Source organism: Eptesicus fuscus, chromosome 22, assembly GCF_027574615.1.
Source record: "Eptesicus fuscus isolate TK198812 chromosome 22, DD_ASM_mEF_20220401, whole genome shotgun sequence".
NCBI classification, from domain to species: domain Eukaryota; kingdom Metazoa; phylum Chordata; class Mammalia; order Chiroptera; family Vespertilionidae; genus Eptesicus; species Eptesicus fuscus.
In genome coordinates this window covers 526,966-544,023 of record NC_072494.1, presented here as the reverse complement: position 1 = coordinate 544,023, position 17,058 = coordinate 526,966, and the positions used below count along the sequence as shown (strand labels likewise).

Here is a 17,058-nt window from a genome sequence, read left to right as displayed (position 1 = left end):
AGGACCTCTGGCTCCTAACTGCTCACCTGCCTGCCGGCCCTAACCATTCTGCCTGTGGGCCTGATCCCCCTAACTGCTCTCCCCTGCTGGCCTGACCCCCCCAAACTGCCCTCCCCTGCCAGCCTGGTTGCCCCCATTAACTTTTTTTTAAAAAAATCTTATCCCCTTCACACACATTGTATTTGACTTCCTTATTGGCTTCTCCCTCTCACACAATTTTTCTCTCTCCTTTATGTAGCACTTTTTCTCACGGACTCATCATTTATAACCTTTTATTTACTCCTTATTTCCTCCTTCTGTCCCATCATCCTTCTTCCCATCTTTCTCCTATCCTTCTTCCCTCCCCACATTCCTTCTTTCCTTTATCTTTACCCCTTCTCTCCCTCCCCTTTTCCTTTCTTCCCACCTTAATTTTTTTCTTCACTTCCTCCCTCAGACCTGCTTCGCTCCCTCCCCCATTTCTTCCTTCTTCCCATTCTCCTTTTAAGCTCTACCAGCTCCCCTTTAAAACTTTTCTTCCCTCCGTCTCTTTCATCCTATCTTTCCCATACATTCTTCTCTCCTTACTTCCACTGTTTTATATCTATCTACCTGCCTAATTATTCACTATCATTTATCTTTTTTCTTTTCTGATTCCTACTTTTAAAACCTGTCCCCAGTACACAACTATACTTGACTTTTATTATAGCTCCTACAGCTCACTCATACATCTTCTTTCCTTCTTTAACTCTGCTCGCTACTGATTCCTTTATTGCTGGGCTTCTTGTCCCAGCATTATGAAGGGATCAGCAATCTGGAGAAAGGAGCTGTGCGTAGATTCAAAAAGGAGTCCAAGGATGAAAGATAGTTTTGAAAGGCATTGGGGGATCAGAGGAGCTTCAGCTAAAGGAGCTAAAGACTACCTCTTGACTAAGGACCCATGCTTTTTATTAACACAATTTGTCTTAAGGCAAGGTGGAGATAATACACTTCAAAGGGTAGGGTTTCAAAGGGTAAGGTTTACAAAAGCATTGTCAGTTTGGGGAGTAGCCTACAGCTGTTCAGGTGTTTGGCCAACAGGAGGCAATAACATGCAGATTAAAATGCCCTGAGCTATCTGACAGCAAATGATTATCCTATTCAGGTTTGGGGGAGATGCTTTTTAGCTGTTCCCAGATGACTCAGCCCTGCTGACATGCTGGGACTGGCTTCTGGCACTTTATAAAGTTCTTCCCTCCCTCCTTCCCTTCTTAAAGCTTCTGTGGGGATGGGACGTGGGCTCAGCCCTGGCCAGGTGTTCACCGCCCCCTCTTCCCTGGCCTCCCCGCCACTGTCCTGCTCCCATTCCCTGTCCGGGATGCCCGGCCCAGCGAGGGTGGCCGAGGCCCGCATGGCCTGGGAGCTAGAGCGCCTCTGCCCAGAAGGCCTCGGACCGTCCACCACTCTGTCCCAGACCCGTGGGTGCCTCCCTGCCAATGGCCACCAATGGCTGCCACCACCCTCTTCCCGTGTCTGGACAGGGCTCCCTGCTCAGCGCTGCCTGCACCCCATCTCTCACCGGGTGCACCTGCTCTGCCTCCCGCTATGCCCCCCACCAACCACAGTGACCACCCCCTTCTTCCCTTCTGCATGCAGCCCCGTGTTTTCTTCCCTTTTCCACCACTGTCACCACTACCTCCTGCGTGCAGCCCTGAGTTTCCTTCCCTTTTCCATTCCTGCGTCTCTTTCTTGTTCCCTTTCTGTATTTCTGTTTCTCCTCTCAGCCTGTCTGCACGCAGGCCTGCCTTCCTCTCCCTCTCCTTTCTTATCCCCTCCTATCGTATCCTATCCTACCCTGGGCCTTGCAGCTGCCTGAGCAGAGGGCGGGGACACGGCCTGCTGATCCAGTTGTGACATGACGCTGTAACGGATAATTTGCTTATTCCTCTATTATTAGATTAGATGGGGAGAGTGGAAGACAGAGAGAAAGACAGAGAGAAACACCAATGTGAGAGAAAGACATCGGTTGTTTGACTCCTGCATGTGCCTGGACCAGGGCCCGGACCAGGGAGGAGCCTATAAATAGGGGATGTGCCTTTGACTAGAATCTAACTGAGCCAAACTGCCTAGGGCAAAATACACTTAATTTTCAAAATTGAGCTATCAGCTGTTAAAAAGTATATATATATATATATATATATATATATATATATATATCCAAAATAGGTCCAGAAATATTTATATTCATATGAAGCAAAGCATAGGATTACCACTGTAAAGTATATAAATTTTATTTTTCTGAGTCTTTTCATTTTAAAGTTGGTTATAACAAGGAATGAAATGCAATAACCATTTTAAACGTTCAGATAATTCAGAGAGTGCAGGGAGCAGAGGCCTCCAGCTGCTGCTCTGAGTGCAGTGGGAGCCCCTGGAGGCTGAGGGGAGGCGTGAAGTGAGGGAGCAGGAACATGCGGGCTGTGGTGTGGAGCATAGACTGAGGGGCCCCATGGAATTGGGGCTCAGAGAGGGGGGTCCTGTGTTAATCAGAGTGAGATGCTGGAGGCATGGACAGGCTGTCGCAGGGAGTGTGGGCAAGTGGAGGCTTCTGAGCTCATTGGACTGCGGAGCCCAGGACTCCCAGGTGGCCAGGGACAAGGGACGTACCATTAAGGTTCATACTTTAGGATGGTTTCCATGTTGGAGTCAAAGGTGAAGAGACTCCCAAGCAGACATTTTATTGTATCGTAAATCACAAAGCTAGATACAAGTCGTCTTAATGAGCCAATTACTTAGGAGTCTTTATTACGTGCGGGCTCAGAGGGAGGTCTCTCCCAAATCGCTGAGCAAAGACATAGAGGAAGTTTTCCCTATTTATACCTTTCAAGCTCTTTGTAGGTTTTACAAAGAGCTCTGAGTAAGTTATTTTTGCAGACAGCTTGTAATCTTGGATACATAATGAACAAACACTTGGCATGAGAATATGGGAATTATCTTCAGTATTTGCCTATTACATTAGATGGCTGCTAGCTTGCAAGGTCAGACAGTTAAGTTTTTATCTTTTTCTATTATTCAAACTAAAACAGTCTAAAAATAACAGAGTTGACCCATAGAACAAGAGACTGTCTAAGGATAACAGAGTAGTTCAAACAGCAGTTTTCCAAAGGAGGGATTACTATGCTTTATTCCCCACTGGTTTTGTGTAAATGAGTCAAATCATTGACTCTGGTGGGTCATTGTTGGGCCGGGGGTTGTTAACATTGTTAACCTATTCAGCTTTGAAGTTTCCTTTATTAAGTTCTATAAGGACAATTAATAACAAGGCGCACATGAGAGTCTTATTTTTAGAGGACCCGAAGCGTCCTGGATTCTCCATTCTGCCTGTGTTGCCTTAAGCTGGGTGTGATTAAGCCACATTGGGATCCCATTGACCTTGGCTGCCATGGGGGTGGTCAGGATAATGGAATGTGGTCCTTTCCAGGTTGGAGTCAGTCCTTGGGTGGTAAATTTCTTTACCTAAACAGAGTCACCAGGGCTGAAGGGATGAACCAGATCAGAAGTTGGTACAGGCAGAGTGTCTCAGATGTGCTTCTGGATTACTTACTTTCTGGGTGGACTTAAGGCCTGTAAGGACTTGAGTAAAGATTGATTATGGATTTCAGCTTTTTTTTTCTTTAAGTTTTTGGAGTATTGGATGGGGTCTCCCAAACATAATTTCATATGGGGAGAACCCTACTTGCGATGGGGTGCACCTTGTCCTGAGCAAGGTGAAGGGGAGTAAAGTGGCCCATTTTTTACTGGTTTCTGAGGTAAATTTGGTGGGGACCTACTCTAAGGTTCTATTCATGTGCTTTACCTGCCCAGAGTTTCGGGTCAGTAGGCACAATAAAGTTTCCAATAAATACTTAATGTCTTTGCTATATCCTGTGAAATTTTGGCTATAAAGGCAAGTCTATTGTCTGATCCTAAAGTTTCAGGTAAGTCAAATCTAGGGACTATTTCCTGGAATAACTTCTTAGCTACTATGGTGGCTGTTTCTGTCTTAGTTGGGTAGGTCAGGGTCTGAAAGAGTTACTACAACCTGTAGAGGCCCCACTGGTTTTAGGGCAGCCTCCCGGGCCGCTTTGTCCACAGCACAGTTCCCTCTTGCTACTGGGGAGTCCCCTTTTTGGTGTCCCTTACAGTGGACAAATGCCACTACCTTAGGTAGTCAAATGGCTTCTAGTAGAGCCAGAATCTCTTCCTTATTTTTTATGTCCTTCCTGGCTGAAGTTAAAAGTCCCCATTTCTTGTAAATAGCACTGTGTACATGAGCTGTTATAAACGCATACCTGCTATCAGTATAAATTGTTATTGATTTGTCTTTTGTCCACCGGAGAGCCTGAATAAGGTCAATTAATTCAGCTGTCTGTGCTGACATCGTGGGTGAGTGTCTGAGACCAGATGGTTTGGTCTAATCCCCTTATGTCACATATGTAGGGGTGGAAAGACTTAGTTACCTCTGGTAGTGCCAGTTGGCCCATTGTCCTTGCTTTGCTCATGTCTGTCTTACTGCCTAATATATTCCCTCAAGGATCCTGTATATTTAGACTTTTTACACTTAAGGATACATCCTTCTCTCTATAACAGTTGCTCTCCCTCACAGATTTTTTCTTCTTACTCTAAGCCCCCCGAGGATCTCAAATCCTTTTCCTTCTTACTATTTTTTATCTCTCCAACCATCCCCTGGTCCCCTAGCCTTGGGCTCCTCTATCTCAGCAGGCTGAGAGCCCACTATCCTACCCAGCAAATCCCACTGCCTCTACCCAATCTCACACCCTCTCTGGAGCAGTTTTTGGCTCTCTTCCTTCTCCAGTCAGAGTGGATGCTCTCTCTACTAGAGACCAACTGTAAATCTATTAGTAAGGGCAGGCAGGTGGCAAGTCTCGGGACCACATGATTCTCTGCTTGCTAGAAGGGCTGAAAAAAAACAGCCCACAAAGCAGTTAATTATGAAAAGTTAGAAGAAATCACCCAGGAAAGTCATAAAAAATCTGGAAGTCTTTCTCTTTCACCTTACACAAGCTATGAGAAACTGTACTAATCTTAACTCAACAAGCCTTAGGGACTATGATGTTACAGACAGGGGCGGGGCCCTGCCTCTCTTTCTGTCCTTGGAAATCTCAGTCAGACAGAGGAGATAAGAAAACTGTAAATAATAGGTCCTTTGTTTCTTGAAAAGAAGATTTATGACTTGGTTGCAGATGGTTAACTTGAAAGACTTTTCTCTTACTTTTCGTTACAAGTAATCTTGGAACTTAGTCAGCCTTTGTTTTAACTTTCTCTGGGCTACAACCTTCAAAAATTTATACCTTTAAATTAACCCGAGAATTCCAAAATTTTAATCGAATACAGCAAAATCACAAATCAGGGATGAGCAAACCAAAACCCCTACTATACAAACATAGACAGAAATTTTATTAGCTAAGCAGGCTAATGCCCTCTCTGACAGAGAGCAAAAACCCCAGAGCAAAAAAGATATCTCGTATCTGCTTGGGGATTTTTGCAATCCATCAGAGCAATCAGTCTTAAATAAATCAAACATTTTAGCCAGATGAGTCAAAAGAAGTGCAGAATAAATCAAAGTAGCTTTTGCTTTTACACAGGCTCTCACACTTATATTTATAGACCAGTTAATGAACAGGTAATTATGCTAAGACAGACACACAAACATCCATACTCACACTCTATCAGTAGACAAGCACTCTTGGGAGTTAAGCAGATAACCAAAACACTGCCCAACTCTCCAGCTGACGTGGGGCACTCCTGGCACCCACGCCCCAAGACAATGTTCTCGACCAACATCTTGGTGAGCACCTACTGGAGAGGTCAAGACTGCATCCAGTCCTTCTCTTGGTAGCAAGATGACTAGTCCCAAGCAAATAAACAGAAAAGTGGACTCAAAATTTCTTAATCAAATTTCAATTCGCTTACCTCTTGAGGCTTTTTCCGATGACTCAAAAGGATGTAGGGGCATTTCAGGTGTCCTTTGTCAGGCTGTCATGACCATCGAGAAGCATCTCTGGGGCCCTGGAACTTCGTTAGGTGTCACCTCCCCTAGAGGTTCTCAAGGCCTGGCAGCCAGAGAGGGGAGGGCATCCATCCCAGGCATCCGAGACCAGATGCCAGTAGGCACCTGTCTCTTATCTCGCTGGAGCCTCCAAATGTTGTATCATAAATCAGTGAGGTAGACACAAGACACCTTAATGAGCCAATTAGTTAGGAGTCATTGCTACACACGGGCTCAGAGGAACGCGTCTCCCAAATCTCTGAGCAAAGACATATAGGAAGTTTTCCCTATTCATATTTTTCAAGCTCCTTGTCTGAAGGTTTTACAAAGAGCTCTGTGTAACTTATTTTTGCAGACAGCTTGTAGTCTTGGATGCATAATGAACAAACACTTGGCATGAGAATAAGGGAATTATCCTATTTTATTTTTTTATATTATTTTCCTATTATATTAGATGGCTAGCTTGCAAGGACAGACAGTTAAGTTTTTATCGCTTTCTATTATTCAAACTAAAACAGTTATTTTACAGAATAAGGGAATATCTAAATATAACAGTTGATCGATAGAACGAGAGATTATCTAAGAATAACACAGTAGTTCAAACAGCAGTTTTCCAAAGAAGGGATTACTATGCTTCAATTTCAGAGGAGGCTCTGGGGTCACCAGTGATGGTGGGTGCACCCGGAGTTGGCCCTGGGGAGGCAGAGGTCTCATGTGGATTCTCCATCTCCCTCCAGGTCGTCATTTCTACCCACTCCTTCTGGTGTCTCTCTGTCTGCACAACAGCCCACAATGGAGAGGTTCCTGACCTTCCACCTCCACCACCTTCCCGTCTGCCTCGCCTTGGTCCAGCTGCTCACGCCCTGCTCAGGTAGGGAACATCTGCATTTACGTACCTGGAGCAGCTACCTCTAATGCCCAGTCAGAACCTTGGACTCCTCCCCACACCTGGGAGGCCCATCCAGACTGTACACCTGTCAGGACTGAGTGCTTGTCTAGGTGTTTCTTACCTCACCCTCCCATCCTGGGACACCCCTTACCCTCTGGCCTCAAGCACCCTCTGATGCAGCACCCCTTTCTGCTCGCCAGCTCAGTTTGCTGTGATTGGACCCCCTCAGCCCATCCTGGCCATGGTGGGTGAAGTCGCTGAGCTGCCCTGTCACCTGTCCCCAAAGACAAGTGCTGAGACCATGGACCTGATATGGGTGCGATCCGGCCTCAGACAGGCGGTATGTGCATATGCAGATGGCAAGGAAGAAACAGAGATGGCAGAGTATCGAGGCAGAACATCGATTTTAAGAGAGGACATCGCTGAGGGGAAGGCTGCTCTGCGGATTCACAAAGTCAGAGCCTCTGACAGTGGAACCTACCAGTGTTATTTCCAAGATGATGATTTCTATGAAAAAGCCCAGGTGGAGCTGAAGGTTGCAGGTGAGCCTGAGGGTGTTCTGAGCTCCTTCTGAGGGGCCTGGGGACACAGGCCACGCCCACCTCAGGCACTTCTGCCTTCACACCAGCAGCTGCCTCCCTCCTCCTCCTCTGCTTCTCTGTGCCCTTGACAGACACAGGTTCTCCTGCAGGAAGGGCTCCTCATGAACCACGAGTCTCAGCAGGGTCGTGGGGTGGGGACAGGAAGGCTGAGGAAACCTCCCCTCAGTGGATGGCACACATGTGAGTGGGATTAACTGTGTTCGAGGCAGTGGACCTGGGTCCTCAGGTGCTCGCTGCTTTGGGTACAAGGAGGCTGAGCTGCAGGAACATCACCTGTGCTGCCATTTCCTTCAACTAAAGGCCCCAGGATCACTCCTGCAATTGAACAAGTTAATATTGGGACTAGTTGCAGTGAGGGAGAACACACAGGTGTGGCAATATGGGGTGTCCCCATGAGGGGGTGTCAGGGAGACTTGGTATAACGTTTGGCTGATAGGGGACTGGGGGAGGGTTTATGGAAGGAGGGCTTTGCTCTGGATCAGATGCTGTCAGGATGGTGAGGGGTGTAACTGGTCACTCATAGCCAGGACAGGGGATGATTGCTGGTTGCTGTGGTCTGGACACTGTTCATGTTTTATTCTGTGTTCAGATCTGATGACTGAGTGGTCTTGTTTTGTCCTGACCCATCACAGGGACAAAGCACCCTTGTCTGATGCTGCTGTTCCATCAACTTTTTCATGTCCAACATCATTTCTCTTTCTCAGGACACAACCCTGCCTTGCACAGGAAGGAAGGAATATGGGGGTGGGAGATCCTTGCTTTCTCCCTGCAGGGCCTCCTCGCCAGCTTCAGTCCCTTCCTGAGACCACAGATCCTCTTTAGAAATCCCTCCTATAGGACTGTGTTCTTGCAAGTCTTCAAAAGGCTTCCTTCCACCTCCCCTGTGTTAAGAGCTTAGGGACTGGTGGTAACAGCTCACTGTTCCTGGCCCTGGGTCAGCTCTCTCCCATGTAGTGTTTTTCCTTCCACAACCACAAAATAAAAATTCCCCTGAGTCCAAACACCTGAAAAAGATGCTGTAAACTCTAGATTAATGATATCAAGAGTTCACCACAGTGACTTTCATACAAGGAAAAGCTTGAGCTACAGCAATGGAATGTGCATATTCTCCCCACCACCTGGCAAAGCCTCAAGCTCACACAGGACAGGCAGGATAGATAGAGGACAGCGGCATGACCTGCCCACTTAAGGGGGAATGACTTACATGCTTAGGGTGGTGAGGGCCAGTTACAGGAACCAGGACTGGGCATGGGGAGGGAGTCCAGGTGTCTCTGAGGAGATCCACAGGAAGCAGTCTCTGTTCTGGCCCAGGTCCAGCTGGATCCAGCTCGAGGGACCACGAGGGTCAGGCAGTGGTCACCTCATGAAACCGTCTCCCCACACAGCACACGTGGCAAACAGCTCCTCAGTGAACCCTGCCTGCGTGATCTAGTGTGTGTGCCCCATTCCTGATGGGACCCTCACCAACACAGAGGCCTCCCCATGACTCAGGCTCACTCTTCCTTCCTCAGCCCTGGGCTCTGATCTTCACATTGAAATGAAGGACAGTGAGGATGAACGGATCCATGTGGAGTGCATGTCTGCAGGCTGGTATCCGAAGCCCCACATAGAGTGGAGAGGTGAAGGGGGAGAGACCTTGCCCGCCAAGGCAGCGCCTGGGGCTGCAGATGGAGAGGGTCTGTATGCAGCCATGTCATCTGTGATCCTGAAAGGCGGCTCTGGGAAGGGGGTCTCCTGTGTCGTCAGAAACCCTGTGCTCAGCCAGGAGAAGACAGCCAGGGTCTCCATTGCAGGTGAGTGCCCGGCCCCACACTGTGCTCAGCTGTGGCCGCTGGGAGAAGGAGGCCTGACTGTCTGCTGCTGACCTGGGTCTGTGCAGTGAACATAAGGTCAGAACAGGGACCTGGGTGCTTCTCTCCCCATGAAGCTGTTTATGTCTTTTCTGAGCATCCCAGCTGCCACCCACTGGGACTGGCAATAGGATGGGACAAATGGTAAAGGTCAGCAAACACATGACAAAGTGGGAAATATGTGCAGACACGTCCTGGAGAAAGGGCTAATCTCCTCAAACATAGAACAGCTCAGTAGAAACATGAATGGTTCCCAGAAGGAAATACCTGGGAAAGGATGTCCCGTCTCACTGAACAGGAAACGTTCCCACCTGTGAGATTGGCAGCAAACAGAACCATGTCGTTGGTAACACTGATGGCAGGATTGTGGGAGACAGTCACTCTTAGACGTTTGTTGCTATCACTTGGTATATTTTTGTATAAATTGACACAGCTTATATTGAGGGCGTTGGAGGGAGGGAGTAAAACAATCTTTTTTTAAAATTTCTTTATTGATTAAGGTGTCACATATTTGTCCTCATCCCCCCATTCCCATCCCACACCCCACCCCACGGATGCCCCAACCCCCTGTTGAACTTAACTGTTGGATAGGCTCATATGCATGTACACAAGTCCATTGGTTGATCTCTCCCCGCTCCCCACAACCGCCCCTATCCTCCCTCTGAGGCCCGACAGTCCGATCGATGCCTCCTTGTTTCTGGGTCTGTTCTTGTTCATCAGGCTATGTTGTTCATCATTTCCCCTAGATGAGCGAGATCATGTGTCACTAGAGATATACTTATAAGAACTGAATGTGAGAGGAGCAATAATAGTTATGCTGACAGGCAAATGAATCAGTCTGTAGTGAGTTTCTTTCTGGACCAACAGTTCTTTTGAGACCCAATGTCAATGTCCACCAGTTCCTTATGTGTACATGTCAGCACTGACCCCTCAGCTCTGGATGGTGGACAAATGGTGGTAACGGAGGTCCGACTCCCTCTGGTTTGGTCTCGGCCGGACCCAGGGGCACAGCTTCACCCAGACTCAGGGGCACGTGGCCTCACCCAGATCCAGGGGCGCGTGGCCTCTCCCAGACCCAGGGGCGCGTGGCCTCACCCGGACCTAGGTGCGCGAGGCCTCACCCGGATCCAGGGACTCATGGCCTCACCCGGACCCGGGGGCGCGTGGCCTCTCCCAGACCCAGGGGCGCGTGGCCTCACCCGGACCAGGGACTCAGCCTCACCCGGATCCAGGGACACATGGCCTCACCTGGACCCGGGGGCGCGTGGAGTAAAACAATCTTAATGCAAAGAATTTACTGGCCCAAATTCCCAGTTTTAGGAATTTATCTGACAGATCAGCTCGGGGTTGTGTGAAATAACTGATGGACAGTTATTTCTTTTTAAAAAATATTTTTTATTGATTTCAGAGAGGAAGGGAGAGGGAGAGAAAGAGAGGAATGCCAATGATGTGAGGGAATCATCAGCTGCCACCTGCATGCCTTACACTGGGGACTAACCCCACAGCCCAGGCATGTTCTATCCACTGAGCTAAACCAGCCAGGGCACAAAGTTATTTCTTAGAACATCAGTTATAATAACAAAAGTCAGAGACAGTTTAGAGCATCGGTTATAGTAACAAAAGTCAGAGACAGTTTAGACCATCGGTTATAATAACAAAAAGTCAGAGATAGTTCAAATGCCTCCCATGGGGACTCCTGTGCAGTAGAGGCTGCCCTGTGGGAGGAAGCACAGACGTGTCTCCATGCCGAGAGGGAAAGGTCCCCAGGACCCATGATGCACTGAGAAAGGAGCTGTGGAGCAGCTTGTGTAGATTCTGCCTGTGGTGCAAGCAAGAAGAATAAGAAGATGCTTGTTTTAAAAATGAATAAACTCACACATGGCATTGGTGTCGTGTTAGGGACTTTAGAGCATTAATTTAATTCTCTGCCCATTAGGACACGGAGAACAGAAGGGCTAAGTCATTGGTTCAAGGTCACAGAGCTGCTCAGGCAGAAGACCCAGAACGTGACACTATGACCTCCAGCCCCAAAGGTCACCTTCTGAATCAGCAGTTTAAGCCTCTGATGAGACGCTGATAAATGCAGGAGGGGTGGAGAGGAGATTCCAGTGACTGTATGTACATTATATTCAAGCTATTCCCATGTGAGAGCCAGGCATTAGGACACTGGTCTATGTGATGGGAAGAGTTCTGGGCACTTTGGGAAGAGAAGTGTCACTTCCCCTTCTGAGAGACCCCGGACAGTTTGGGTGAGCAGCTGAGCTTTCCCTCCACAGACCCCTTCTTCTCCAGCGTGCAGCTCTGGTGGGTGGTCTTCATGGTGACCATTATGGCTCTGCTGGGGCTCCTGGCAGGAGTGGTTATCTCACGGTGGCAACAGCAGGAGAGAATCCTGGCCTTGATCTAGGAGAAGGAGAGGGATCGAATCACCAAAGGTGAGGCCTGGCTGCAGGAGGGTGGGACCTCCCCGCCCCAGGCCACCCCCCCAATGCGGGTGTCCCCCATCGGGCCCCATGACAGCACCTTGTCTTTCTGCTTATTTCCAGAACCGCTGCAGGACAAGCTCAGTAAGTCCCAATCCTACTCCAGGAGGGTTTGGGGTCCCTGGTTACCCCATCACTGACCCCTCCCATTACCCTGCAGGGTGGATAAAGAAGCAGTACCTGGCACGTAAGTACCTGGACCCACATCTGAGACTCTCTGCTGGGACCTGTCCAGCCCCTTCCTCACCCCTGACCACCCAGGGGAAGGAATGAGGACGCTGATGGGGAGGTCGGACAGGTTTCCTCCCTGGAGAAAAGGGTCAGGCTCTCTCCACCAGGCCGCTCGCACCCCAATGTCCAGGTAACCCCAGAAAGGAGAGGGGGAGATGGACTCAGGATGGGAGGCCCTCCCTCCCTGGCTGCTCTACAGGATCTATAGGCTGCTGAGAGGAAACTGGAAGAAGAGAGAACATTTTCTTCAAGAGGAGTAGCTGGTGTCAGTTGTCCCAGATTTATCATAACTGCTGAAAAGCTGTGTCTGAAATTCTCTAAGTCACCCAATTCTTTTTGGAAATGGGCAGGAAATCAAGCAGACTGAGGTGGATGGGTTCTAGCACACACATGCATACACGTATGCATACGGCAAGCCTAGCGAGGTACAGGAGGAAGACAGGCACCTCGGATGCCGGGGGCATGGGATCCATGATCCGAGAGGGTGCCTGGCCCACGGATAGTAGGTCTCTGTTTCTGCCTTAAAGGAAGGCTTCTCATTGCCACACCCCAATGTCCAGCATCACTGCAGTTGATGGGTCATCATTAAGGAACAGAAGGGGGAATTTCACACAAGCCCTGTGATGCTGAAGCAGATCTGACCATAGACCCAGCTCCTCAGTGACTAAGTGGCTCATGGGAGGAACACAGGGTGGACATGCTGGGCACAGGAATGGTTCTCCGGTTGGCATGTCAGAGATGGATGGCACAGGATGTCATCACGCTGCTCAGAATGATGTGCAATTTAAAACGTATGAATTGCTTATTTCTGGAATTTTCCATTTAATATTTTCTAACTGTGGTTCACAGAGGGTAACTGAAACTTCAGGAAGGGAAACAGACACGTACAGGACAGACCTGCAGGTGCAGCTGGGAAAGCCCCACTCTGTGCATGTGGGTCATTAGGTGCAGGTGACCTTAAAGAGGAGGGGGAACAGGCAGAGGGAGGTGATATGGGGGGTCAACAGGAAGAGAGAGGAAAGGACTCAGAAAGGACAGGTGAGGTGACTGCTGTCTTCCTTTGCAGGTGACAGGGCTCAGGCCTATGCTGATGAGTGACTCCTGTTCTCTGGTCCTGGCACCTGTGTACAAAGCCCTTCAACCCTTTCTGTGCTGGTGAGGGATCCTCAGACCCTGCTCAGAGCTCATGTTCTGTGGAGAACCACCCTGCCTTTCTGGACACCCAGAGAACCTTCCAGCTCCAGCGTCCCCTCACCTCTGACAAACACCCACACCTGGGCAAGGCCTGGCCCTGTCACCCACAGCCCCACCGTGATGGAGGGAAGCCCACATCCTGAGAGCTTTTATGCCTCATCCTCAGAGCTGTGGGGGAAGGAAACTAGATATTGGTGGGAAGGAGAGGGAAGAGGCTCAGTGAGGAGAATGGTGGGGGGAGAACAGAAATGATGACCTTTCCTTGCCTGTGTCTCCTTCCTTTCAGAGTGGAAGATGGCCCTTTACCACCCTGGTGAGTGAATGACTATGTTCCCTGGGAGAACAACAGAGGGGCCTGGCTCTCTTTTTCTTCTCCAGCTCTTGACCGGGGAGCATCTGTCTGGGTAATACAAGGTCCCCACAGTGTGCCCATCTGCTGCCAAGAGAGCCAGGGACAGCTGCTTCCCTGAGCTTCCCCAGGTCCATGTGGGATCAGGGGGAATGAGGGGTACAACTATGGGCAGGGGCTGGAAGTAGAGGAAGGAAGTAACCTGGCCCAGCTGTTGCCCCTCTTCCCTGAGCCTCCTCAAGGTGTGCCATGTCTCTGAGTCCCTTTGAGATGATGGTGGTCTATCCTACTATGTGAGGTTGGAGGTAATACTAGACGAAGTGATGAGTGTGTGTAAGACTAGATGAGTGATGAGATTGAAACTCCTAGAGGGAAGCAATGGCCTGTTCATTATGGGTGTGTGTGACGGTATTGACCACAGTCAGGAGAAGGCTCTCAAGACCAAAAAATGATGTAGGCGACTCCTTAGATTGTCAGACACCCTATTATAGAGTCATTTACTCACAGGGATTTGGGGTTTAGAGCAGACAGACTGTGTGTCAGGCTGCACAGACTATTTAGCACTCATAGACCTGGTACAGTACATTGTTTTACAGTACAACTCAGGTACTAATAGTTGTCAGGACAAAGGGACAAGGAGTGTGGCAGCACCAGCCACCCCTCCTGTGGTCTTGTGGTGGATGATTCTTTATAATCGATACCATCACATTTGGTGTTGACCTCCGTGGTCATGTCATTCTAGTGTTACTAACAAAACTATTTATGGGTACATTTTATGGAACACACATCATCATGACCCTGAAGGCTTTTGTGTGCCTGCCAAGGACAGAGAGGTTGGTCAAAGGTCACAGCATGAAAAGATGAAGGAAATCAGAGACACTGAGATGAAGTTGGGTTGATTCAGCCACATCTACCCAATGATTACAGAGGATTGAGGGAAGGACCTACTTCCAGAGGCAGGGATGGCGTTAAGGGAAACCACAAGGATGACCAGTGCCCCAGGCTCACAACAGCGGGAGCTGTCACCACCCCCAGGCCCAAGGCAGAGGGATGGGAAGCAGTCACTGGAGTCCTGAGGAGCCTGGGGCGTCAGGGAGAGGCTCCCTGAGAGAAGGTGTGCTCTGTTGGAGCATCTCCATCACAGGAAGTGGGGAGGATGGGGCTGTGCCTCTCTTTCCTTCCCTCCAGTCTTCAGCCAGTACCTGCCCTTGGCCAAAGCCAACAGGCGACCAGAGGCAGCGAGCCCAGTGATGCTGCTCAAGGAGGACAATTCCTGGGCAAAGAGGGCAGGGCAGCTGTGAGTGAAGATCACATAGAGCCCAGCACGGCCCCAGCACAGCAGAGACCTGGTCCCTATGGTCACACCACATGCTTCCTGGATGCCTGGCCTTGGGCTCAGTGTAACTCACATTCTGTGTGATTCTGCCCTAAAGATGAGTGCTTTAATTCCCATGTTACAGACATCACATTGAGACTGTGACATTACATATCGCCCGCGCGCGCACGTGTGTTTGTGTGTGAGTGTGTGTGTGTGAGTGTGTGTGTGAGTGTGTGTGTGAGTGTGAGTGTGTGTGAGTGTGTGTGTGTAGTGTGTGTGTGAGTGTGTGTGTGAGTGTGTGTGTTTGAGTGTGTGTGTGTAGTGTGTGTGAGTGTGTGTGTGTGTGTGTGAGTGCGTGTGTGTGAGTGTGTGTGAGAGAGTGTGTGAGTGTGTGTGTGTGTGAATGTGTGTGAGTGTGTGTGAGTGTGTGTGTGAGTGTGTGTGTGAGTGTGTGTGAGTGTGCGTGTGTGAGTGTGTGTGTGAGTGTGTGTGTGTGTGAGAGTGTGTGTGTGAGTGTGTATGTGTGTGTGTGAGTGTGTGTGTGTGTGAAAAGACACAGTGCAGAAAAGGAAGTCGTCCAGCTCAGGAGGGTAGACCAGGGACTAGAATTGGAATCCATGTGACTCTGCAGCACAGGTGGGCTCAGTCCTTCTGGGGATGAAACAGGAGAAAGATAGAAGGAAGGTGGCCACTTGAGATGGCGGGTTAGGCAGACCCCAGCCCTCCTCACCCTCCCTTCCTCACTGAACACCAGACCCTGTGGTTTCTCTTGGCTTTGCTGAGGGTCACACTCAGGGCAGCTGGGACCACAGGTTCTGGGCTCAGGTCTCCCCAGCCAGACCCAAGCCTTGGAACCCGAGGCTCTCAGGTCCGGAAACCATGGCTGACCCCACACCATTGGAACTCTCTGCAGCGGACGTGATTCTGGATCCGGACACCATGCACCCCAAACTCCTTATTTCTGAGGACCAGAGGAGCTTGCAGTACACATACACATTGCAGAACCTGCCAGACAACCCCAGGAGATTTCAGGATCATTACTGTGTGCTGGGCCGTGAGAGCTTCATGTCAGGGAGACATTTCTGGGAGGTGGAGGTGGGGGACAGGAAACAGTGGCAATTCGGGGTGTGTAGGGAGAATGTGGAGAGAAAATATTATGCTCCAATAACACCCCAGAATGGATTCTGGACAATAGCACGGTTGGATGAGCATGACTTCCAGGCTCAAACAGATCCCTGGAGCAAACTCACAATTGCCCACCCTCCTAAAAGAGTGGGGGTCTTCCTGGACTATGAGAGGGGGGAGGTCTCATTCTATGATGCTATTGATGGATCATACATCTACACCTTCTCACAGGCTTCCTTCTCTGGGTCTCTCTTGCCTTTTTTCTGGATTTGGTCACAGGAGCCCACTGCCTTGACCATTTGCCCAGCACTAAAAGGAGTGGGGAGTTCACTTGTGTCTGACCCACTGCCTGGCCCTTTCCTAAAGTCCCCAGTGGCCTCAGGCTCAGGTGATGGTAATGAGGACCCTCAGGCGGAAGAAAGGTCTTTGCTTCCCCCTGCCCTGCCCTGAGCTGAGGGCCTGCTTAACAGCAAATCTCACAGCAGGAACATACTTGCTAAAAACTCACTGAGTGAAGCACTTTACTAGTTATCTTTCAACTTTTCCACATGACAGATGAGAAGACCTGGGTGCAGAAAGTTAACTTTCCAAAGGTTACTCAACTCCCTTCCTGCAAACATAGCTCACACTCACAGATAACACAGAATGTGGTGGGTGCTGGGCTAAAGGCTTCGGGTGACTTTCACTCACCAATCCTCACAGCACCCCTGTGAGGTGGCTTCATTGAAAGTGTGGAATGAGAGGCAGAGCCCAGGGAAGTGAAATATAATTCATGCAGAAACTGTGCTGCTGGGAGATGTTTGACCTCTGACCCTCCCTCTACCTTGAGTCTGTTCCTTTGCAGCCAGATGTCCCATTTGCAGGGTCATGGGTAGCTTGAGGTTTCCTTCCTGCTGGGAACCAAGATTTACAGTAATTAATATAAATGAGAGAAGTATGGTCAGAAGGCTGAAGGGAGCTTTTTGATAGTCACTGGGATGAATATATGCATTTTGTCCCTACTGCTGACTCAA

At 49.3% G+C, this 17,058-nt stretch overlaps 2 pseudogenes; both read left to right on the top strand.

Moving 5' to 3' along the window:
- LOC129147934 (butyrophilin subfamily 3 member A2-like) overlaps window positions 1-17,058 on the top strand; it is a 101,306-nt pseudogene that overhangs the window by 53,065 nt on the left and 31,183 nt on the right.
- On the top strand, window positions 7,120-16,573 carry LOC129147896 (butyrophilin subfamily 3 member A3-like; annotated as a pseudogene).